Here is a 26,166-nt window from a genome sequence, read left to right as displayed (position 1 = left end):
CGGGTTATCGAAGAACCAGGCCTTACCATCCGCTTCCACCCTAGGTTTTGCCGGATAGAGCATCGAGTATCTCAGTCCCTTGTCCCTTAGTTTCCTCTTTACCGGAAGAAAACTCTGTCTCATTTTCTGCACGGCCTGCGTAAAGTCTGGAAAGAAGGAAAGCGTAGTATTTTCATAATGCAGCGGGCCCGAGGAGCATGACGATTGTAGAATCACATCTCTGTCACGGATGTTCAGCACCCTGGCTATCATCGGGCGGGGTGGTGCTCCTGGTTTTGGCTGACCTCCTGGCACCCTATGTGCTTGTTCGATTGTGAAAAAGTTGGTGAGGCCCCTTGGCTTCAGGTGGTTAAGTACAATGTCTTGCACAAATAGATCGGGTGTTTGGCCTTCTGCTTTCTCTGGTACACCAAGGATGCGTACGTTGTTTTGCCGATTGCGCCCTTCGTAGTCGTCTAACTTTCGGCGGGTATCCTCCTGTGCCGCTTGCAGGTCCCGTACTTCCCGTTACAACTCCGCCATATCATCCACCAGGCTGGAAGTCTTTAGGTCAAGGGACTTAACCTTTTCGCTTGTTTTGGCGTGATCGGCCCGCAATAGGTTGACTTCCAACTTTACAGTGTCCAATTTAGCATCCAGTGCGTCCATTTTCCCGACCATGGTGGACTGGACGTTGTTTATCGCCACCATGAGATCCGTATATTGTCGGCTCAACCGAGTCACTTGGTGAGTCTCCACCGTGCGTCAGAGTCTTTCTCTGTTCCGAGGGCGACCCCTTGGGCTGAACGTATTGATCTATCTTGTGAGTCTGCACATTTTTCGGCCCACGCCCCGATCTCAGTGGAGGCTTCTCGGTTTCTGGCTTTGACGCTATCCTAGTTTTCACACCTAGCCGAAGCAGCCCCTTCAGCACCCTAGGACACCACTGCGGCTCCACCACCGTAAGTATGGGCGGAAAATCCGTTTCGCTCGCGGATTTTGCGGATTTTCGGTAAATTCGCAATCCACGAGATTCGCGAATCTCCCGCAAAATCGGCAAATCCGCGAGCAGCGGATTTTATGGCTTGCTCGCACTGTTCGCGTGAGTTCGCGGCTTCCCAGTACAACTTCGCGCCCCGCGAATAAGCGCTAAATTGCAGAAATACGATCTTAGCAAAACTGAAACTACTTACCAGGTTCAAAAGTTCAGGCTCATCATTAGTAGCCATTTCCTGTAGTGCTTCCTGAGGGGCCCCTCCAGAGTTCAGTTGCCTACTTGCAACTATTATGTGACCCTGCTCTGAACCTCAGAATAGTTACACATATGCCACAAAGGTCCTGAATTACAGCTAAGGGAGACAAGCAGGAGCCAGGCTGGAAGTTCAAATCCATTAATCAGCCCCTAATTCATTATTGTCAGTTGGGGCAGGGCAGGTGTTGTAACTAATTTTGCAACAATGAAAGCACTTAGCAAGTGCAAAGGATCACTAATCAGGAAGCACTAAGGAAGCAGGTGCCAGCTAAAAAAATATTCTGTGGCACATTAATCAGCCCCAAATTAATTCAGGTCACTTGAGGCAGGGAAGGTGTGCTTTGCTTTGCCACAATAATGTACACTGACTGGACAACCAGAGGGTGCTGTGATGAAACAGAGGGTGGCATGGGTGGGCCAGAGGGTGGCATGAGTAGTCAGAGAGTGGCAGTGGTGACAGAGAGTGGCAGTGATGAAGAAGAGTGTCCCAAACAGGCTGGACACGTAGAAACAACAAGTTCGCAAAACTTGCGACCCGACAGGTAAGTTTGCGTTTGCGAAATTGTACAAAACCCTCGCGAACTGGCAGAAACCCGCGCGAACACGCAAAAAAAAAATCCGCAAATTCGCGAGAATTCACGGATTTTGCGAATTGCGAGTTCGCAAATCCGCAAAATTCGCGAACGCGAGATTCGCAAAATTCGCCCATGCTTACACCACCGACACTCAAGCCCAAATCGGAAGGCGGCTCCCAACTATCTTCACCAAATGTTCACCCAAGTTCATCGCATCTTCAGCGGATGAGTTTCGGTTTCGGATGTGGGCCGCAACTTCCGGTTAAAAGACCCGCTGTTGTTCAACTAGAGTCCGGGTGTATGATGCACCATGGTCCCCGGATAAAATGGGGTGTAGGCCTCCAAACTCCAGACGATGTTCTGATGGGTAGGGATGCTCGATTCACTCCCAAATTTCACCAAGGGGACCAGCTTCCTTTCCCCTACCGTTTGCAGGGTTCGGGCATCAGGATTAATTCAGGATAGGCTCGACGGAGGGATGGAGTCTCCGGAGCTAAGCCTTCACGCGGCCATCTTGGTCACACGCGTGGCTCCTCCCTCAGTGATAATTTCTTGAGTTAAGATCGCAGCTGAGTTTTGCCATATCTTTAGCCAGAATAGACCAGATCGCGATTTGATAAAATCCTCCACATAATGTAAGTTTAGTTCTTTATGGCATATGTAGGTAGGTGATGAGATTAGAGCCCCTAAAATCTTTCTACAAAATCTATTTTCCTCCATTTGTATTCCATTACAATTTACATGCCCCCATACTTCGGCGCCATAAGTCACCGTAGGCAAGCATTGGGTTTTATAGATCTGTAATATTGGCATCACCACTTCGGCCTTCTTAGGCTGTCGTAGGCTAATAATGGAATTGATTGCCTTGCCAAGTTTACTTCTACCTTGAGCTATATGCGAGCGCCATGATCCTGATTCAGAAAAAACTAAACCCAAATAAGGGAAAGTGCTGGTGCTTTTTAAGAGATCACTTCCCGACATTATGTGCTTAATATGATGCTTTTTTGGCCCGCAAGACATTATATAAGATTTTTTTAAATTAGTGAAAAGTCCCAAATCCGCCGTGAAGGACACGAAAACCTAAAATTAAAGTACGTAGTGCATTTGGTGTGCGGCCCATTAGGACCGCATCATCCGCATATAAAAGTATGGGGTCGAATTGGCCATTAATTTTTGGTGCATCCCATGTTAATTCAGACAGGGAGTTATTTAGTTCATTAATATAGAGAATAAAAAGCAAGGGTGCTAAAACGCACCCTTCTCTCACCCCTCTGCCTATTAGGATGTTCCTAGAAACCTCTCCTTCATTATTAATCCTCACCCGTGCTTTCAGATCTCTGTGCAAATACGCCAAAAAGTGCACAAGTGCAGTGTCCAAACCATAATTTAAAAGAATCTCCCATAAACGTGAGCGATTAACAAAATCAAACTCTGAAGTTAAGACCATAAAACCCAAATTTAAAGGTACTTTTTTAGCAACAGTATATTTTCTCAATATAAGACTCAAATTTAGGCATTGTTCAACAGTTCCAATGCTACTCCTAAAACCTAACTGGCAACGATTTAAAATTTGCTTATCCTCTGCCCAATTCCTGATCTTATTAAAAACAACCCTGCCCAAAATCTTTAGAGTATTATCAATCAAGGATATTGGACGATAACAACTAGGGTTGGATCTGTCCCCTTTCTTGAAAATGGGCACAATTATACTTGTTGACCAGGTTTTTGGAGTTGGGGTGTTGGTCAAATTATTCAAAACGTTACATAAAGAGGGGACCAGAAATCCAGTTCAGATTTGATGAGATCAATTGACAAGCCATCTATGCCTGGGGCTTTATTCCCTGCACTTTGATGTATAGCGTCCTTTACCTCAACTAATGATATTTTCACATTGGTAACTGGGGGGTAGCTGTCAGTGCTTATTATATGGGCTGTATATATTCTTCAAAAGTGTTCCTCCCATGCCTTACAAGGTATATTAAAGTTTAAGGGAGTAATATTCAGTCCCATAGCCCGCATTGATTTAACCTCTTTCCAGAACCCAGTTACATCCTTGAGAGCTGCGGCGCAGGCAAGGGAGTCCCACCGTTCCTTCAATACCTCCTCTGTATGTAATTTGGTTGCTTTCTTATAGCGTTCTCTCAATAATCTGACTAATGTCATGTCCCTTGGTTCGCACTCTAATGCGTCGCGAAGAGCCCTATTGGCCCGAGAACAAGAGCCATCAAACCATCTAGGGTTCTTGCCCTGACTCATGGCAGGTTTAGAGATCTCCAGTTTGATTCCAGCGCATACCTCAGAAAAAGCCTGGACAATCTCTGTTCCTGAGCATGTATTAGACAAACACGTTTCCACTAACGACGGATAGGATTTTATAGTGCGGGCAAGTAAGGCTTTATTATCTATGCCCTTTCAAATCACTTTTAGTTTGTCTGTAGATGCCTCAAGGTTTTTCGCCCCTATTTCCTCTCATTTTTTAAATGTATTAAAAAAACTAATAGTTATTAAAATTGGATTATGGTCGCTGTAACTTGTGCCTAATACTTCAGCCTTGACTAAGAAATTCTCAAGGAGGAAGAAATAAAAACATAATCTATGGTAGTTGAATAACCACGACCTCTATAGGTAGGCAATACACATTTATCTAATTTTCTAATTTGCATCCAGCTTTATCCATTACATTAACCAGATCGCGAGAGGATAAGTAACTAGACAGTTCCTTCCATCTTTTACACGGGATTATCCGGGCGGATGTAGCAGTACATTTTTTATTCAAATGGGCATTAAAACCCCCCCAGATAAATTCCATCAAGTTTGCCGTACCTTTCCTCATCTACCAGATTATCAATAAATTCAAATAAATTGTTAAAATTCTTATTGGGCAGTGATGTGAAATCGTTATTATAAACAGTTATTAAACACAGCGTCATTCTCTGCGTATTGATCAGAGCCTCGAAATTCCCATTATTCGTCTCTATGGGTTTTATATTGCTGTCCGCAATAATCTTTATCCATATAGATAATCCCCCGCTTGGTCGACCAAATTCGGGACTAGGTACAATATTATTATAGCAGGCAAACCCGTCAAGCAACAGGTCTCTAGTGCACCAAGTTTCTTGGAACATTAGGATGTCAAATTGACTAACCAAATTAATCCACTCCATTATATTCAATTTAGCTTTTAAGCCTGCGATGTTCCAGCTAATCATATTAAAATTTTGATCTAATGGTCATGGATCAAAAATCACGGGACAAGTTGCCGATGATTTTACCAAGCAAATTTCATTGGAGGTATCTATCAACCTAGATTCGGCAATAGCGGAACAATTCAACAATGATTCCACTTGCTCTTCTACAATATTCAACAAGTCTTTTAAGGGTGGGATGTTATTACATTGTGTGTATTTACAACACGCAAGTCATTTAAGGGTGGACTGTTATTACACTGTGTGTAATAAAAACCCACAAGTCCTTTAAGGTTCGGCTGTTATTACACTGTGTGTAATAACAACCCACAAGTCCTTTAACCCGTTGCCTGCTGATGACGGAACCGCTCCGTCATCAGCTACGGGTGAGCTGTGCTGATGACGGAGCGGTTCCGTCATGGCCCGCTCGGCGCGCCTGAGCGGCGCGAATTTCGTGCCTGCGCTGCCGTTCTATTGAGCGGGGCGGGCCAAGACGGAACCGCTCCGTCACAAGCACAGGTCAACCGACGCTGGTGACGGAGCGGTTCCGTCACCAGCATGCGGCCGCCGCGCGGCCGCCCCGCCCCCTTAGCACTGCGGCGGAATAGCCGCCGCAGTGAAGGGGTTAAGGTTGGGCTGTTATTACACTGTGTACTACCAACCCACAAGTCCTTTAAGGTTGGGCTGATATTACACTGTGTGTAATACCAACCCACAGGTCCCTTAAGGGTGGGCTGGTATTACACTGTGTGTAATAATAACTCACAAGTCCTTTAAGGGTGGGCTGTTATTACACTATGTGTAATAATAACTCACAAGTCCTCTAAGGGTGGGCTGTTATTACACTGTGTGTAATAGTAACCCACAGGTCTCGTCCTCTAAGGGTGGGCTGTTATTACACTGGGTGTACATCAGGCACAATGCCATTCCAAGAGCCTTGCCCCTTTCAGTTCCAGAGAATGGAAACAATCTTAAGAAGGCGGTGACGGGTCACTTGCAGGAGTTTTAAGAGAGGGCTCTGAACTAGAAGAGGTGTGGAGAAGAAGACCCCCCAGAACATTCCTTTACATTCACAAGAGTGATACATATGATTGAAATGAGTCGAGGTGATGCCAGGTCCTGGTACTCTGGGATTGCTGTGAAGCCTTCCTCAGAGGAACACTTGAAAACAAGGTCAGAGACGAGCAGACCGTCGACTAGCGTTAGAAGAGGCATCTGCTTTGTATACGGTTGATGCATTGGGATGTTTTCATATCTATTCTGTGATTGCAAATTCATTTGAGTTTGCTTTTAGAATAATATTTTCAATATACATATTGATCTTGACTCGGTGCCTCAGTATTTATTTTTATCGATTCAGGATTCCATTCACAGCTATGCTGACATTTTTGCTTACCTACTCAATAAAAAATAAATATATCCACTTCTAGGCAACCTGGATTTTTTCTGTTTTCTCTCTTTTGTCTTGTAGTCAGTCCTGTGTACTCTTGTTCAGCTTGTGCATATGTTTACTTCACTGTTGAATGGTGAAAGTAAGAATTAAACAGAAGGTGGGGTGCAATGGTCGCATGAGTGCAGGATGAGTGACAGAGTGTATGTGTGATGTGCTACTGAGTGCCTGAACTCGCCATTAGCAGTCGAGGTACTTTCAATTATAAGCCAGACCTAGTGGCATTGTCAACACTTGTTCACACCTCTTAGTCTTAACTCTGATGATAACCTGGCTGAGGGGCTGCCAAGAGCCGCCAGAAGTGGTGAGCCTGTCAAGCGAGACAGGTAGGTGCCCGTCGCGATGCCTTTGTAAGTGATGCAGCTGGTTTTAAGATGGTATCAACTGGCAAGGGGAGCCCATGAAGTTTCAATGGAGTAAGGCAAATATGGTCATATGTCCTCAGGCCCTTGATGAGACATAGTGAATGGCCTCAAAGGGGCGGACAGGGTGGAGGTAGCGAGGCTGTCATGAAGGGCGTTGCGTCCATCCTAATAGTGAATGTCCTTAACCTGTTCCATGCTTGTGACGGAACTACTCTGTCACGAGCCACGGCGCGCTGTGCTCATGACGGAGTGGTTCCGTCACGCCGCGGCCACTCCGTCCACACTGCATCAATTCTGCGCCTGCGCGGCTGAATTGATGAGCAGGCGGGGCTGTGACGGAACCACTCCGCCATGAGCACAGGGCGCCCGTGGTTCGTGACAGAGTGGTTCGGTCTCAAGCATGGCGACGCCGCGCGACCCCCCTCCCCCCCAGCACCTCGGTGGAATTACCGCCATGGCCAAGGGGTTAAAGGGGCGGGCAGGGTGGAGGTTGGGAGGCTGTCACGCAGGGCGTTGCGACCATCCTAATAGTGAATGCCCTTAAAGGGGCGGCCAGGGTGTAGGTTGGAAGGCTGTCGCACAGGGCATTGGGACCATCCTAATAGAAGAGTATGAGAGCTTGAAACGCAGCTCAGATGCCGATTTCTCAGAGGAGCAGCTTCATTTTCTTTAGCAGAGAGAGAGGACAGCAGGCCTGCGTATTAGAAACCTTGATGCTTTGGAAACTGTCTTGGAAAGACCACTGTGCTGGTGCTTATACTTGTATAACTTCCAGCAGACACCGAACCATTCAGGTGCAGAGAAACTTGTTTCTTTTTGGCAACATCAAAAATGCCATTTAGCACTAAAGGGATATCATATGGTTCAATCACATTCAAATGTACTGGAGACCTTGCAGGTAATATTTCCAAGGAGAACAGAAGGCTCTCAGTGCAGAGCAAGAATGGATGTGCAAAGCCTGTTTAAGATTTTAGGTATCCCATCTCCTCACCTACTGTGATCTATAGATTGTACTAAATTGTACAGAAGACAAGCAATCCCTAACTGTTTGTATTCATTCACAAACTGAATGCCTGTTCTGATAAGCTTATATTTCTTTAAACCTCCAAAATCTAAGCATCAATTGTGCATCATGCAGAGTAAAATGATTTTCAGGGAAGAAGGATCCTCTTTCAACTTCAACAAGCGATGATTGTAAAAGAGGCCCCTCTAATCTAATCTGCACTGCAAGGTCTGGGTTTGATACTTCTTCTGGCCGCCTTGGAATAATCCAGTCTACCATTAAGAGTGCTTCCAAAATTCAATTAGGACTTTTGGAGATATTGAGCATGTTAGATGGCCTGGGTCTCCCTTCCATTTTTTCTGTTGCCTCATGTATTTTTGCTGGTGTTAGATGCTTTGGGCACTCTGCCACTGCTATCCAGTGCCACAGTGCAAGTGCTCCCTATTGTAAAATGATGTATGTATTGGCGATTCCATGTTTCGCTATTTTGGTTTACTTGTCAGACCCTAGTCTAGTGCACTGAGTGTCCCAGGGCAGGTAATCCAAATACTGCTGGTGGGCCTGCAGCACTGGTTGTGCCACCCACAGAAGCAGCCTCGTAAAATGTGTCTAAGGTCTGCCATTGCAGAGCCTGCGTGCAGTGGTACTGTCATGCTGACTGGGCAAGTGCACCAACTTCCCAGTCCCTAAACCTTCCATTTTCTTCATATCAGTCACCCCTATGGTAGGCCCAGGGACAGGGTGCATTGTAAGTATAAGGTAGGAAAAACCCTGATGTGTATGGCATGTCTTAATAGTGAATTACAGCCATTTTCGTTTTCACTATTGCAAGGATACCTGTTCTCCATAGGCCAGAATGGGCTGTTAGAATTGTTACATTTTATAATCCTAACAGGCTCCGAGAACATGGTAGAAATTCGAGTTTACTATGCCTGAACTCAGAATAATAAAATACATCTTTTAGTAAAGTTTATTTTAATATTCTGTGTTTGCAAATATCGCTTTTAGAAAGTAGGTATTTGCTTTTCTAACCATTCAAACCTGCCTCTGCTAGTTTGTGTATTCCCATGTCTGGTTTCTGTGAGTGACAGGGCTGGGGAATTCCAGGAGACAGGCTGAGTCACCCAGTGGTAAATAGAGAGATCTGCATCTAGATGGGAGGGAGGAGTGCACCTGAAACCTGAATAGGGCTGTGCCTGCCTTCCACAATGCTGGCTCCACGCCCTGGGGAGCGGCTGATGTCTCTGCCCTCCACTGTGAAAGGAAAGTAGAGATCTGGTAAACAAAGTGCTCAGGAACTGGTTTGGACTAGGCACAGGCCCCTCTCCCCTCAGAAAACAAAGGATTTTGGGGTATAAATATTGGGACCCTGCTCCTAAGAAATTAGATCACTTTGGACTACAAGAAGAAACCTTTGCTGTGGAGAGGAACCTGAAGAAACTGAGGAGAGACTATACCCAATCTGAAGTGCTGCTTAGGGGATTGGCCTGCAGTGGTTGCCTTACTGCCAAAGGAAGGAGAAAGGAACTTTGTGTACTTTGCTTTGAACTTGTGAAGGATCTCCAAGGGCTTGGAAAAGAGCTTGCCTCCTGCTGAAGTCTCAGAGACAACAGACTTCACCCTCCAGCTCCCCAGAGTTCTTGTGGAAGTGACTGCTGCTGTTTTGGGCCTTCTGAGGAATTGCGTGTCGCAAGGAGCTGGATGCAGGACTCAACAAGAAGAAGCGTGTCGCTGTGCCTGACGTCGCAACTCCAAAGGAGGGTATCGCCGCTGATACTGTCGCACTGCACCGCATCGGAGAGAAGCGTGCCGCAACGAAGAGGAAGCATTTCGCCGTCGCTGCAGCTGCTGTCGCAACACCGAAGAAGGAGGGTGTTGCCGCTGGAGCTGTCACATTGCACCACACCGACCAAGAGCACCTCGAATCCCCGAGAAGGGTGCCGCCATCAGAGCTGCTGCCGTAGCATCTTGGATGTCGCCGCTGTAGTTGTCGCATTGAGCGGAAGCTTCACGCATCGTGGGAGAAAAGCGTCGCCGCTGGAGCTGCTGCCGTCGCATCGTAGATGTCGCCGCTGTAGTCCACGCATAAGACCGAGAACTTCTCGCATCCCCGAGAAGCGTGCCGCATCTGGAAGATCTTCATGTCTTTATTTCTTTGCACCTGAACTTTGCCGCATTTCCAATTGCTGTGACATTGCTTGTCGTGGAAGAGGAACGCAACTTAAGGTACATTCTCGCAGAGTGTTGCATCTAAGAACTAAACTGAACTAAGCTTAAATCTACCATCTTAAAGTAATCATAGTGTGTATTTTTGTCGTTTATGGTTTTGTGGTAACTCTATATAGAGTCTACTTATTTTTTATATAAAGCCTGTGTGGTAGCCATTTGTAGTGTTGTCACTGGGTTACTGTATGTGGTCACAACTGCTTTGTGGAGAAGTGTGCCTCACCCGTTAGCGGAGGCACACCCGGACGCAGAGGTCAGACCCGGGACCAGGGTTCAATCCCCGACGCGGTAGCGTCTTGAGCTCAAAGTGTCCACAGACTCGATAATTCTCGCCTCGTTGCTTACTCGAATCATGGTTTCACACACTGCAACTCTGGACAATAGCTTGCTTAATCTCCACCACGGCCCCACCGCGATGGGATGCCTGGCTTTCACCTTGGAGTTGCCCAGTAGGGGTTATCTCGCAGGGAAAAGCCAGGATGGGTTCCCAAAGCAAGCGCCTTGAGACCTTACGGTGAAAGGCGCTATATAAGACCCTCAACTTACATATGATTATCGATTATTCCTTTTGAATTGTCGTTCACTGTCAAAACATAGCGCCGAAATGGCATTGCTAATAGAGGAACATACTCCTGATATATTGTTTCTCACAGAGACATGGCTAACATCTGAGTCTGTAGTGTAGTTCCTAGTTTCCCACTAGGCCCTGCGCATTGGAATAACATAAACAGTAGTATCGACCTGGAACTGCAGATATTCCAGGCCTCCACTGACTATGCTAAACTTAATTGGGTTGTGTTACCAACTAGCTCAGAGGTCACTGGAAACTTTCTTCTCTGCATAGGAAGTGATCAGCTTCCTTGGCACAGACAAGAAGGGATTCAGTTTTCCAACAACCGTGCAACATGACAACTTTGCTCCTCAGATCAAGAGTCGATCTCTAGGGTCGTGTGAAACAATAGACATGTATTTCACTCAGTCAGTCTAGTGCAGTTTACTTTCACGAGATGTAGAGAATAGAGAGACGGGCGTTTGTCAATAAAGGGTTAACATTTATTGAACAGTCTTTCTTCTCGTACAAGAGAAATGAATTGCCACAATTGCAATAATTGTTATTATAAAAAGTACGTACAGTAAGATAAGTATTGCGAAATAGAACTGTAAAAGCATTGATATGGTTTCTTAGCCATACAATGGTTTAAAAGTAATAAAACATATATATACAGTCATATATACATTAGGCTAACATACTCAACTGGTGCTTCTAACTAAGCCTACCCCAGTGTGCCTGACCTAAGCCTAACACGTGAAAAGGGGAGTAAGTAAGTAGCTTAAGTTAAGTTGGTTTTGCCAAGGTTTGTTTCAAGAATTCTCGTCTAAGGGTTTAGTCAACACCATACCTCTGAATAGAATGATGGAGGATTGGTATCTCCTTCAGGGGTCTCTCTCGATATCCCAGTCACCCGCGAGGGTAAACCGGAAGCGCCGGGACTGGATTTCTCTGCACGAGAAAGGCAGCGGCTTCTCTTCAGCGCGTCGAGGAAGGAGGGGGGACAGCGTCCGCGGGCAGCTGGAATCTGCTGGATGTCTTCGCAGAGGGACGGCTGTTCAGCTCCTTAAGCGTACTGCACCATAGGTCGCGCTTTAGGGGCGATAATGGTATCAGCAGCTTCACCACCACAGGATAGCAGGCTGCAGCGACAGAGTGCTAGATTTACCAACACGGGTCGTGCAGGCAGCTGGCTTCAGTAGCACGTACAACAGGCATTGCTTAAGGCAACGTTGGTAATATTTATACCTGACAGGTGCCGGGTTTGACGCAAGTTTGCTGGACATAAGACGTCAATTAAAGATGTCACTAGGAAGTGATAGTTATCAGTTGCTCATTAGAGTTCCATTACTAATCAAAACATAGCAAGCGGGGATTTCCAGGTTTGCTAAGTTTTTATCTTGTTGAAGAACTCGGGGTGTTATCTAGGAATATCAGATAGTGACTGCTGCTCTGTCATTGCACTAATTGGTCGCAAAGGAAGTGGCAGAGGGAACAATGCTGGAATGTGGCTCTGTTCGTGTGAGGCCAGAGATGACTTTTCAGAAAATCGCACTTGAACGGTTATGCCAATATAGGGAATAAATGGATTTATAGCCGAATAGGGGCATAAGGTCACAGTATCGATCAGGAACCTAGATAAACACGCAACACCCACTCCACGGGTTAATGTCCATCAAAATTACTAAAACTAAAGCAATTAGATGCATGTGTAACATTGCCCACCCCAAAATACATAAATGCATTCGAAATAGGCGTACTTGTAATACATGGAATATAGGTACTGTACGTTTTTTTTTAAAAGCATAGAAATCATTCAAATAATTATTGCATATGAAATCATTGAACGATTATGCATAAAGAATTACACATGAAGTATCTCTGACAGAAGAAATGCGAGATAAATCATCACATAAAAATGCATTGTAATAACATGTGTGCTAGAGGCTGGTGTAATATTGTTATGTCTCTAGATGTGGTTAGAAATAGAAGTGTGAAGCTTCTGTTCTCTAAGAATAGTTTTTACGTTAAGCAAAGAATTGTTCGTGCCAAAAAAGGTCAATATTAGAAAAATTGTCCAATTCAAAGAAAATCGATTTCCAAAGCTCTTGGCAGTTTTTGTTGATCAAAACTGAAGGCCGAATTCAGAGTTCATGGGAACGCTGTGTGTCGGAAAAGCTTCTAAAAGTTATTGTTTCTGTACGGGTGAGAACATCGTATCAGACAGGCTCTCAAAGAATTGGCCTACAAATTCAGGTGATAGTTCAACCAAATTAGATAGTGCTGTAACTTGGCAGGTGTGAGAATGATTGCTGTCATCGTATTCAGGACCAGCAATGCTCACAAATGGCTGTACCTGGGTGATGCTGCTTTTGTCGCTTGCTCCACTGTTACCACTTGGCTGTAGTACAGGAGTCTCCACAAATGCCGTCATCAGGATTGGTAGCCGCTGGGGACAACACAATGCGTGAGCCGTTATTGGTACTGCTGATGGAAGTGAAAGACAGATGTCCAACACGCATTCATCGCCGCAAAGCATACACCGTAGCACAGGTAAAATGCAATTTTGCCATATCGGTCTGAATGAAAGGAACCAGGTCATGTTTAGATCTCTCAGCCTGGCCAATCCAAGGACGTTAGTTATCCTGTCCCGGTAGCGCATTGCTAGGATTGTCTCTTCCATTCCCATGGGAGCTATGTCTGAGCCGAGGCTTGCCATAACGTAGCAGGAGGGTCAAAAATAGAATCCCTGCGACGAGTCCCAAAAATAATGGTATGCCGCCAAAAATGGAGTGCACAAAATTAGGAAAGATTCCCAAAACTGCCTGGAAGGGTGTTAGCAGTCCCGTAAAGACTGTCTTAAATATGCCTGGGATGCTTGTTGCACTAGACATGTTAAGGAGTTGGCTGAACATTTCTACGAAATGCACGGGGCAATTTGTTGATAAAAGGTCATGAATTTCAGTAGCTGTCCTTGCAACTAGAAGATCATACGTCTCTTTAGATGACGTTATAGGCACTGTTGTCTGTAAAAGTACAGATTTCATTTTGCTTAATGTATCAATTCGTATAGAATAGAGATTCAGACGAGGCCAGATGGGAGTCACTATGTCTGGAGGCCCACTCGGGAACAATGCTTGCATACAACATTTGACCATGGACGTTACTTCTATTAGATAACTTTTCCCTGGCGTGAGGCCACAACATCTGTGATCCGTTCTAAGAATGTAACTCCCGTTTGCGAGTTGCATAAAGAAGGACTCTATCTGAGTTGCAGGTGTGACTAGCTGGTGGCATGAAAGGTTGTTTGAATTTCCATCACATGCTCCGTGTAAATTAATACCCTGACACAAAAGTATACCGCTTAGTGAATGTTTACAGTTATTACCACTAAGAAATACATTTTTGTCACTGTCACTATAGCAAGAATGAGTGTATGGTAATTTCCATTCGGATTTTACATATCCTTTACCCAATTGTTCATACTGGCCAGCAGGTATGTACTCAAGGCACTTTTTAAATCGGAAAGTTGTTATCGGAATTGTGATAATTCCGTGTATTATCCATTCAATGACAGGACTCTCTGACATTGTCAATGGTAATCTCTCGAGTTTTTCGATGCTCAGGATTGTATAGTCTGCTCCTTTCTGTGCCAAACTGATCTGTTTATCAGTAAGGTTAAAACTAAAAAATAATGACGTTGTGTTGATTAAACGCCAAGGCACATAGCCTGAACGAAGATTTTGCAGCGTCCAGCCTAATTCTATAATAGAGCGTAATTGAGACTGGCCATGTTGTAACATTAGCAAATCTCTGTCTATCACATCAAAGGCAGAGGATACAATATTGTCCAACGAATATATTCTGGAAGACAGAGTCGTTAACCCATTGTCTACCACAGAAAGTGATTTCTCCAAATTAATACGATCAATTTCTCGTATTTTTTCAGCAGTTTCAATTTGCTTTACTTTCCAAGCCTCGTTGTAAGCAGCATAGATACTGGTCGCTATGAAACGCTTTTGACGCTGTTTGCGTGGTCCAAGAATGAAGTCGCGCAAATCAGCACCATCTTTTAACAAAGACAAGTGTTGCTTAATTTCAGCCAGTGTGGATGTTGTTAGCCATTCGAGGCAGAGTTTCCCTACACTGTATGTTGTTATAATCCCTGGATGTTGTCTCTGGGAATATCTCGAGTCTAATCTGGTCATTTTTAAACCCTGTGTTTTATTCAGAAATCTATCTTGACAGCTATTTGTATCAGTAGGCCAGATTAACCATTTTTTCCAATCAGGATGTGTTCTGTTGAAATGTAAAATTTGTGACACGTCTAACTCAATATCTGTGGTTGTATTCTCAGCTATTGGCTTTGGAATAGACGGTGTTCTAAGGTCTTTGTTCTTAGCTAGGCCAAGACAAGATGTTTGGTGTATTGTGTCATTTAAAAACAACATTTGTTCTGGTATCATGCAGGTTCTAAATAGTGCTTCAATGCCTTGCACCTGCCAATCTTTTGTACCCCAGATTGTTTTCGTTTCAATATTATTTTTCCAATAATCAAAACCAAATGTCATCATTTTGTCATAAAATGCTTCTGAATATATCAATTTATAATTTGTCAGCATTGTTTTCATTCCTGTTTTATCTAACAGTTTGTAATAAAACGTTTCTGCATTACTGGTGTTAAACCCTGAGAAGTATTTGAATTTCTCAAAAAAATGCTTTAGAACTGCTTTTAGGTGGTGTAGAACAATGTTCCCATTGATTATACATAAAAACATTTCTAGGCTGTGCAGATTTATGCAAGTAGTGATCCCCATAGTGGGTGTAACAGAATAACTGCTCATAACTAGATGAACCTTGTAAATAATCATGATCTGTGAATCTAGCTGACATTACTAAATCAGACATCATGTCATTAATACTGTTAAAGTCCCAATCATCAGAGAATGTACTTGGTGTCACAAAGTCACTTAAGGAAACCTTTAGTTGATGAGGATACTTCGGGATTTCGACCGGACCATAGATCTCATAGTCTGTTTTCTCCCATACTACCCCACCAGGTATTGGAATTGCTGTGACATTTACTGTTGACAGTTCTCTTTTCTTCACGTGGGATGATCTGTGTGGTTTCAGGACTAGGTTGATGTTCTGACTTGCTGTGTCCATTGTAATATATTTTCCTTCAATGAATTTTCCCAAACACAGTACCATGATAAGCCAAAGCAGGAGGACAAATACCCCTAGACCGAACCAGAACTCTAGCCAAGGGGAAACAAGGTAGATTTTCTTCAGTTGATGAAAGAGTTCTGTTGCTTTTTCTTTAAAAGACTTTTTTGTTTCTGGCATCACTTCGGGGTCGTTTAAATCTTCAGAGAAGTTGTCGAAGTTGATGAAATAACCAGAGGCAGTTCTGTCAATTGATGGGATTGTTCTTTCAATCTGTCTCTCGGTAGCACTTTCTGATGCCACATCATTGTAGACTGGTGTTGTTTCTTGACGAACTGTTTCAATCTGTGTTTCAAGAGGCACGAGTTCCATGGCATTATTGCATAGTCCTTCATTGTGCACTGCAGGCTGATCGAATGTGATTAGTCTTTCAGTTTGAACCTCTTGGATTGTTGCAAGTTTGGGTATTCTGTTGTTTCTTGGGAGTCCACTGGGCCTACTGTTGATTATAGGCCACATGCTTGTGGTTTTACCAGATCGATAGACACGACTCTGTTCTCCTTTTTACCAGCAAGGGGCGGTAGCATAACTGATCTTGTTCCGGTGACTGCCAAGACAGGTACTGCTTTTCTGTAAGAAGGCCCAAATTCCTTCTTAACCGCGATCTTTTCTCTGACTAGATCCCCAATCTTTGGAATCCAGACAGGCCTTGCTGGGGCTGTTGCGGGTGGTGCCTCGTCAGTGGTACTTGGCTGTTGCTTTAACTTTATGTTGCTTAATGATTTTCTTGTTTCATTCAGTTCCTGTAAAACAGCCAAACGATCTTTGATGTCAAAGTGCTTTGTTTCTTTTTGTACCACTGACATCTGACTATCGAGGTCCTGAACTCGCATTCTAATTCCGAACAATAGTTCGTATGGGCTGAAACCTTTTAGAGAATTTCTTGGAATGTTGTTAAGACTAGTCTGGACACTTATTAAATGTTTGACCCACCCAGCGCCTGAACCTAATACCTTCGCTGTTATAGATTGCTTTATGTCCCGGTTTTTTCTTTCTACCACACTATTCCCTTCGGGGTGCGACGGACAAGAATACCGCAACCCAATTCCCATGCTAGCCATGGCCTCCTTATAGGCTCGAGAGCTGAAAGCAGGACCCTGGTCAGAATGGAACGTGGTAATTGCGTATGTGCCAATAAAGACTCGCAAATCTTTTATAACCGTTCTAGCGTCAGCCGAGCGCTGGGGCCACATCCATATGAACCTCGTACAGGAATCCACTACTACCATGATATGTCTATAGTTGCCGTCCCTTTGTAGGGGACCACAGTGGTCCAGGTAAACGCATGCAAATGGTTTATCCGAGATGAGAAGGGGTGTCTGCGCTGGTCGTTTTACTGTTGATACTTTTATCCTTTGGCATATGTCGCATTCTAATACATACTTTTTAGTTTGTATTCTCAAGCGAGGCCACCAATATCTCTGTTTTAATAGTGATATTGTTGCTGAAACGCCAGCGTGTGCAGAAGCAAGTCCTTCGTGTGCCGCTTTGATTAGTCCTAGTCTGTGTTCAATGTTTGGAATTACTCTATCCCCCACTCCAGGGATTCGAGCAAAAGGAACATTATTTGTATCCGTTAAGTACAAGTACTTTTCAGGAAACCCTTTTGGGAGTGTTTTCTTATCATTTTTTACTGACGTACTGACAGCTTGTAGAATATCGCTGTCTATTTTTGTTTGTGACCGAGTTATCGCAGCTACGGAAGCCGTTTGCACAGCTGCCTTCGCGGCTTCATCAGCCAATGAATTCCCTGCAACGTGAACGCCATCACGTTGATGACTCAGTGTATGTATCACGTGAGTCTTTTGTAGTTCTTTTTGTAAAAGAACTACCTGTTCCCAAAGCATTTTATGCTTTATTGTGCCACCTTTTGCATCTTTGAAACCATTTTCCACCCAATTCTGCAAGTATTCATTATAAGATTGTACGCAATAAAAAGAATCGCACACTATTAGTGTGGGGAATTCGCGATCGGAATTTTCTAGCGCCATCTTAAATGCTACTAATTCAGCTCGTTGAGCCGAGCAATCTCCTAGAGATTGTGTTTTGGTGACCAGTGGTCTAAATTTTCCTTTGTGCCAGTGACCTTTTACAATCGCGTACGCAGCACTGTACGCTTGCTTACCCCCAACTGCGGGTTGTGCTGATCCGTCAGTATATATAATACTTCCGTATTCTTCGAGAGGCAGGATTTCAATTGGCAGAGGACATTCATATTCATATTGTAAAAATTCCTGTGTTTTTAAGTTAGGATCAAATTCGTAAACTACGTCTGTTGCAGCAAGAGAATTAACCTACTGAATCCACCTCGGATGCAAAGCTTTAGCATTAGGAATGCTTGCTTTAGTTACCGCTTCTAAAGCCGGTATGGGTGTTACGATTATTATTCGTTTACCTTGTGCTAGGGGCCTTTCTTTCGCTACAGCAGTCTGAACCGCAGTTAGAATTTTCTCCGTTGAACTGAATTTTATTTCAGCCTTTGTGTACAAATGTGATTTGTAAGCTATTGGTACCTTTTCTCCCTCATTAGAGGTTAGGTATGTGAATCCGCATCTTCCTGGGATGACTCGGATTACAAGATCACGTGTGTTGTCACGTGTATCTAATTTTGTTTTTGCTAACATGTCTGTTTGCAGTGATCTCAAAATTTCTGTGTGTTTTTGAGTCCAATTGATTTGTTTAAAATCAGGTTTAATTAGTTCGTAGAGAGGTTTAACCCTCTCTGCGTAATTTAGAATGTAAGTTCTTCCGAAATTCAGAAAACCTAGAATGGATTGTAAATTCTTCAGCGTTTTTGGAGCTTGGAGTACAGCGCACTTCTCTAAGAAGTTGTCCGCTAGGCTTTTCCCTTCACTTGATAATTCGTACCCTAAAAATAGTACTGTCAGATGGGCAATTCGGGACTTTTTAAAGTTGAATTTGTAACCCTCTGCTGCGAACCCAAGTATAATGGTGTTCACTCTCTTCAAGTGAGTATCCAAGTCGTCATCTGTGAGATAAATATCATCTACGTAAGATAATGCTTCATCATCATAGATTTGTAGTAACTCTGTTACCCTAGCTGAGAATAGTCCTGGGCTGTTCTTGAACCCCTGTGGGAGTCGACAGAATTTTTTCTGCGACCCAAATGCGGAGAAAGCGGTCAAATATCTGCTTTCTGGTGCAATGTTTTGACAAAAGAAACCATTAGATATGTCTAATGTTGTTTTATATTTTTTCCTAACTATATTATTCATTAGGGCTGCACTATGCGAGTTTTGTACTGCAAAAGTTTTGCAACATGTATTAAGATGTCTGTAGTCCAAAACTAGACGATATGAATTGTCTGGCTTGGAGACAGGAAACAAAGGATTGTTCATTTGAGAGGTGCATGTTTCAATCACCCCCTGGTATTCAAGTTGATCTAAGATCTCCCTGACCTGTTTTTTAGCTTCTTGCTTAATGGGATACTGCCGCTGAGCAGTTGGTTCACTTTTTAATTGGATTTTGTGAGGAGGAGAGTCCTCATCCCATCCTACATGATTTTTATATAATGCCGGTGCCTGGGCTACTGCCCATTTCCTTGCATATGTATATTTTTTGTGAATCGGAATGTGATTCGAGAAGGCAGGCATAATCACTTCTTCGCCACGAGGGCACTCCCTGACAAACTCTGGGGGCCAATCTTTTTCAGCTAACAGAATATCATAGCCTTTTGAGAGCTTATCCCAAAATAGACCCTTAATTTTCCTAGTCTTATCACCCTCCATACGCAATGTTATTTCGTATATTTTATGGGGCTCGCTAAGTCTGGCGTCGGCAGTTTCAACCTGAATGTATTCATTCGTGTCCACTGTCTCCAGATGACTCATCAAGTTCTTGCGCGCTATACTGATTTCTGCTGCACTGTCCAACATTGTCAATGCCCACTCCCCGTTTTTCAACTGTGTCCTCAGTATTCTCGGCATGGTTGATTACTCTAATACTGGCTACCTTCTTTTTAGGAAATTGAGATTTTTTACTCTGAGCAGGTTCCTTGTCTTTGGACTTGGTGTGCTCTCCTGGGTCTGACCGTCCTCTTCTTTCCGAATTCTGTGGAAGAGATCGAGAGGGACGTGTATCAATACTTTGATATCTATCAGGTTTTTTCAGATTATCCCTATTTCTAAGGTTATATCTTTTCTCAGAGGGCTCCCTCTGGGGAGACTTGCGTTCTCGAGTCGGAGTTCTTTCCCTCCGTCGAGGAGACCTTCCTCTGGACTGGAAAACTTTTTCCTTGGGAGTGGATTGTTTATTTCCATCCCAGCTCTTTTTAGGAGTGTTTAAATTATTTTTAATAAATAATTTTTCAGGATTTTCGAGCAGTTGGGGCTTTACTGGTTTTCCACCCAAGCTGTCTCTACCTAATTCTTCATAGCATTTTTCTATGATTTTTGCAAGCTCAACAGGATCTTTTATATCTGTTTCCCTCAACTTCTGGAGAATCGCCACAGATGCTGCTTCTCCTTTAATGTTGGCTAATAATATAGCCGTGACCTGCTTGAAGTCTTTCAGTAATTTCATACCTAGATTTAAAGCGGGCTCTGGACCGAATTCATTTTGAATCTGTTTTAGCACTTCTGGTATTACCGCCATAGACGGAACACCGTGTGTTTTTGTATAAATGGAAGCAAACACTGTACCCCAAGTGTCACAGTCCTCCACGTGTGGTGCGATTCCCATAGGAAGGCAGATGGTCAAGATTCTGTGTTTCTCAATAGGGGTAGTATCAGGAAATACTGCCTCTATTTGAGTGATTTTCTGTGCTAACCAGAAAGGAATTTGTTCCCGTTTTACGGGTGTTTTACCAAGACATGACTGTATGTTCTGTGGTGTAATTTTATTTGTGTTCCCCTGGTGAGGGGTCAGCTGGTGTGAATTAACAGCTGGCTGGACTGTTGCAGTCCGCATTACATATTGGACTAATTGCCTATGTATTTTTATTAGTGTTTTGAGCTGTGCTAACAGCTCTTCTCTTGACATTCTTGCAATGTCAGGATGTGGTGTGTAGCTGGCTAGAACCGGCCACGTTGCTCCTGGTCTACCTAGTGGACCGAGCCTAGTTATGTGATTATTGTGTTTTAGGGCGCCATTAAACCAGAGCAGGTGCTCTTGAAATTTAAGTGGGATTTCAATCTCCTCGAAAGGAGCGTACTCTCCCGGAGGTTCCTCTATTTTGTAATAGTGAAACTCTCGTGTTGTAGCGTTTGCCGCTGGAAAGTTTATCCATGAATAGAATACCTCTGTCTGCCGATACTCGTGAGCCTCTATCACGAAAATTACTGTACCACCTTGAGGTGTCAGTCCGTTTTCTATAAGTTTTAACGTTATAGATCTTCTTAAGTGAACCGGGATGATAATAGCATCCGGGTCTGCTTGTTCGGGACCTTGCTGAGTCGCATCTACTGCGGCCCCAGAGGTTCCGTTATTTTCTGGCATTGTAAAAAATGCAAGGTTTGCAGAGTAGGTCTCCAAGGAGACAAAGATTAGGTGCACAATATTTTGGAACACTGTATCCTTCAACGTTGAATAAACCAGAGCTTTACATAGGAATCTCTTCCTACTAAGGTCGGGCGGATTTTAACCTTTCACCCACTCCAGACGTCTATTGGAGTATTTACGGGAGAAAGGGGTCTGTGAAATATGCACGACTGAGTTACTCTATAAGTCTTACGTTAGTTTATCGCCTTACCAAACGTTGGGCGCCATGTAGTGTAGTTCCTAGTTTCCCACTAGGCCCTGCGCATTGGAATAACATAAACAGTAGTATCGACGTGGAACTGCAGATATTCCAGGCCTCCACTGACTATGCTAAACTTAATTGGGTTGTGTTACCAACTAGCTCAGAGGTCACTGGAAACTTTCTTCTCTGCATAGGAAGTGATCAGCTTCCTTGGCACAGACAAGAAGGGATTCAGTTTTCCAACAACCGTGCAACATGACAACTTTGCTCCTCAGATCAAGAGTCGATCTCTAGGGTCGTGTGAAACAATAGACATGTATTTCACTCAGTCAGTCTAGTGCAGTTTACTTTCACAAGATGTAGAGAATAGAGAGACGGGCGTTTGTCAATAAAGGGTTAACATTTATTGAACAGTCTTTCTTCTCGTACAAGAGAAATGAATTGCCACAATTGCAATAATTGTTATTATAAAAAGTACGTACAGTAAGATAAGTATTGCGAAATAGAACTGTAAAAGCATTGATATGGTTTCTTAGCCATACAATGGTTTAAAAGTAATAAAACATATATATACAGTCATATATACATTAGGCTAACATACTCAACTGGTGCTTCTAACTAAGCCTACCCCAGTGTGCCTGACCTAAGCCTAACACGTGAAAAGGGGAGTAAGTAAGTAGCTTAAGTTAAGTTGGTTTTGCCAAGGTTTGTTTCAAGAATTCTCGTCTAAGGGTTTAGTCAACACCATACCTCTGAATAGAATGATGGAGGATTGGTATCTCCTTCAGGGGTCTCTCTCGATATCCCAGTCACCCGCGAGGGTAAACCGGAAGCGCCGGGACTGGATTTCTCTGCACGAGAAAGGCAGCGGCTTCTCTTCAGCACGTCGAAGAAGGAGGGGGGACAGCGTCCGCGGGCAGCTGGAATCTGCTGGATGTCTTCGCAGAGGGATGGCTGTTCAGCTCCTTAAGCGTACTGCACCATAGGTCGCGCTTTAGCGGCAATAATGGTATCAGCAGCTTCACCACCACAGGATAGCAGGCTGCAGCGACAGAGTGCTAGATTTACCAACACGGGGTCGTGCAGGCAGCTGGCTTCAGTAGCACGTACAACAGGCATTGCTTAAGGCAACGTTGGTAATATTTATACCTGACAGGTGCCGGGTTTGACGCAAGTTTGCTGGACATAAGACGTCAATTAAAGATGTCACTAGGAAGTGATAGTTATCAGTTGCTCATTAGAATTCCATTACTAATCAAAACATAGCAAGCGGGGATTTCCAGGTTTGCTAAGTTTTTATCTTGTTGAAGAACTCGGAGTGTTATCTAGGAATATCAGATAGTGACTGCTGCTCTGTCATTGCACTAATTGGTCGCAAAGGAAGTGGCAGAGGGAACTATGCTGGAATGTGGCTCTGTTCGTGTGAGGCCAGAGATGACTTTTCAGAAAATCGCACTTGAACGGTTATGCCAATATAGGGAATAAATGGATTTATAGCCGAATAGGGGCATAAGGTCACAGTATCGATCAGGAACCTAGATAAACACGCAACAAGTCCGACCCTGCGGTTGTAGAAGCTCTTTTACCAGGCTTCCAAATCAGTCGGCTAGACCGACCCAAAGGGAGAGGAGGAGGTTTGGCAGTTATCTATAAGGAACAGTATCATTGTAGAGTTGTCCCTGAAACCATCCCGGACTGCGAGAGTCTTGCCTTTAACATCGAACTCTCACCTAATAGCTGCTTCTCGGGCACTCTTGTCTACCACCCTCCAGCCCCCCAAAGCAGTTCCATGGATACCTTCCTTCAAGTGTGGCTGAACGAGTCAGCACCACAGCCAATTTTACCCTGCTGGGTGACCTCAACCTGCATTTTGACTCCTCACTAGACCACACAGCCACCTCCCTAGCGGACAACCTAGCCGCCCTCCAGCTCACCCAACGTGTCACAACCCCTACCCATGTCAAGGGTCACCTGCTGGACCCTGTTTTCAGCAATTGCCCTGAGCTCCTAGTCGGTCCATCTATTCCCCTGCCATGGACAGACCATTTCATAGTCCCCATTAACTGGACCTTGTTCAAACCCTCATCCACTATACCCACTCCCAAGCTCAGGCGAGCCTGGTCCCGTCTTGCGGTGGATAATTGGTCCACTAAACTTGCCAGCACTCAACCCCGTGATTACGAGGACTCTGGCATGGCCTTCCAAGCCTATGTCAACTGGATCACACAAACATTAGACTCCACTCTCCCAACAAGTAAGACCACGCTGAAACGCCCCCACAAAACTGCCCCCTGGTACACGGACTCCCTTAGGGACAAGAAACGTCTATGCAGGAGGCTGGAAAGACGCTGGCGCTCAGATTACTCGGCTGACAATAAAATCTGTTACCGAGAATCTATCAGCGAATACAAAACGCTAGTTAAATCAGCTCAGGCCACATATTTCTCGGACAGAATAGTGATGGCCAAGTCCAAACCGAAGGAGATTTTTCACATTGTGAAACAATTAACAAGGCCTCCCCCCGCATTGCAGGTCGAAAAAACCACTACCCAGTGCAATAATGTTGCGGAATTCTTCTTTCAAAAAGTAAACACCATCCACTCAGCCTTTCCCCCACCCCCAAAACATTTCACCTCACCTACCCAATTGAATAAATCCCGAGCACCAGACCCCCTCCTACTACCCCAATCTACTCTGACTCAATTTCCCTTATTCGACCTCACAACCCTTGAATCCTTCGCAAGGAGAGTCAAATCTGGATCCCCTGACGACCCCGCTCCCCCAGACATAATAATGGCCGCCTCTCAGGTCACCCTGCCTATAATTAAGGAGGTATTAAACACCTCAATCACCTCCGGTACCGTTCCAGTCGTCTGGAAGCAGGCCATGGTCAGAGCGCTCCTAAAAAAGCCCAGTCTAGATCCTACGGACCTGGGCAATTATCGACCCATCTCTCTGCTCCCCTGGTTGAGCAAGATCCTAGAAAGACATGTAAATCATCATCTAGTTAACTTTCTGTAAAGTTTCAACTTACTAGATCCCACGCAGACGGGTTTCAGACCGAAACACAGGACCGAGACCGCCCTCCTCATGGTCACCGAGGAGGCTAGGAAAATCCTGGATCAAGGAGGGTCAGTGGCAGTGATCCTCCTTGACCTAAGCGCAGCGTTCGATACGGTTAGCCACAACACCTTGCTACACCGTATGTCCTGTCCCGGGATCAAGGACAAAGCCTGGCTCTGGCTCAAATCCTTTTTAGAAAACAAATCCTTCAGAGTCTTTGAAGGCGAGTCTGTATCCTCCAGCAGACCCTTGAAGTGTGGAGTTCCCCAGGGCTCCTCTCTGAGCCCCGCACTCTTCAACCTGTACATGAGGCCACTGGCTGAAGTCGTCCGCCCTTTCGGGATTAAGATCATCTCGTACGCGGACGAAACACGGCTTGTGGTCTCTCTGGGGCAGGAGGACGACCGGACAACATCAGGTGGGCTCAGAGAATGCCTAGAAGAGGTGAAGACCTGGATGTCATCTTCATCCCTCAAGCTGAACGGGGACAAAACGGAGCTGATGCTCCTAGACCCCCCAGACCTTCGCCTCCCTGACACCCTATGGCCCCCGTGTCTGGGCCCTCCACCAACTCCTAAAGATAACATCAAAAGTCTGGGAGTGTGGTTGGATAGCTCCCTTTCCTTCAATGTGCAGGCTACAAAATTGTCTGCCACATGTTTCGGCATCATGAGGATGTTAAAGAAAATCTTTCCTCTCCTTCCCATGGAAGCCAAACAGGTGGCTATGCAAGGGCTTATACAGTCTTGCCTTGATTTTAATAATGTGCACTACCTTGGCGCCCAAAAGTACACTCTGCGCAGACTGCAAATAGTGCAGAATTGTGCAGCCCGTCTTCTGCTGGAAATCCCTCGTAGACAATCAGTGAGGGCCGCTCTGGTCAGCCTTCATTGGCTACCAGTCCGCCAAAGAATTCTATTCAAAGCGATGTGTATTGCCCATCAAGCGTTCTGGGACACTGGGCCGAGTATTACTCATGACCTAGTCACCCACTACATCCCCAACAGGAGTCTTCGTTCTAGCCAGACTTTTTTGGCAGTGACTCCCAGAATAAAAAAATCTAGGGGGCATATTATCAAGCCTGTGCGCTAAAATTATCGCCGCTTTATCGGCCGAAAACGGCCGATAAAGCGGCGATAATGGGCTTGATAATATGCTCTATGGAATTCCAATCGAAGCACATGTTAGATGTGAAGACATCTAACATGGGCTTCGATTGGAATTCCACAGAGCATATTATCAAGCCCATAATCGCCGCTTTATCGGCCGTTTTCGGCCGATAAAGCGGCGATAATTTTAGCGCACAGGCTTGATAATATGCCCCCAGATCCGGTGGCAGGTCCTTTGCCCATAACGCCTCCAGAACTTGGAACACCCTCCCACTGCACCTTAGGTCCAATCCCAATCTCACTGCATTTCGCAAACAGCTTAAAACTTTTCTTTTTAATTCACTGTTGTAGACCTTCCTCCCTTCCCCTGGGTGCTCTTGGGTAGGTTAGTGGCTATTGCTAGCGCTTAGACGCCTCAGGGCAGCAATTTGCGCTCTACAAATCGACATCATAATCATCATAATCATAAGAACGTATGATTT

General features: G+C 44.6%; 1 protein-coding gene across 7 annotated transcripts in view; it reads right to left on the bottom strand.

The window, feature by feature from the left end:
* The window catches only part of LOC147706644 (uncharacterized), a 172,469-nt gene that overhangs the window by 89,934 nt on the left and 56,369 nt on the right, over positions 1-26,166 (bottom strand). Inside the window, exon 3 of one of the 7 annotated variants that reach the window (XM_086933133.1) lies at positions 12,942-13,034. The exons of the other annotated variants lie outside the window; for them this stretch is intronic. The gene's annotated coding sequence lies outside the window, so the exon portion shown is untranslated. The remainder of the gene's footprint in view (positions 1-12,941; positions 13,035-26,166) is intronic. 7 annotated transcript variants of the gene reach the window in all.

The sequence above is a fragment of the Lissotriton vulgaris genome, chromosome 7 (genome assembly GCF_964263255.1).
Source record: "Lissotriton vulgaris chromosome 7, aLisVul1.2, whole genome shotgun sequence".
Lineage (NCBI taxonomy): Eukaryota > Metazoa > Chordata > Amphibia > Caudata > Salamandridae > Lissotriton > Lissotriton vulgaris.
The sequence above is the reverse complement of the archived record's forward strand: the minus strand, read 5'-3'. Positions and strand labels throughout refer to the sequence as shown.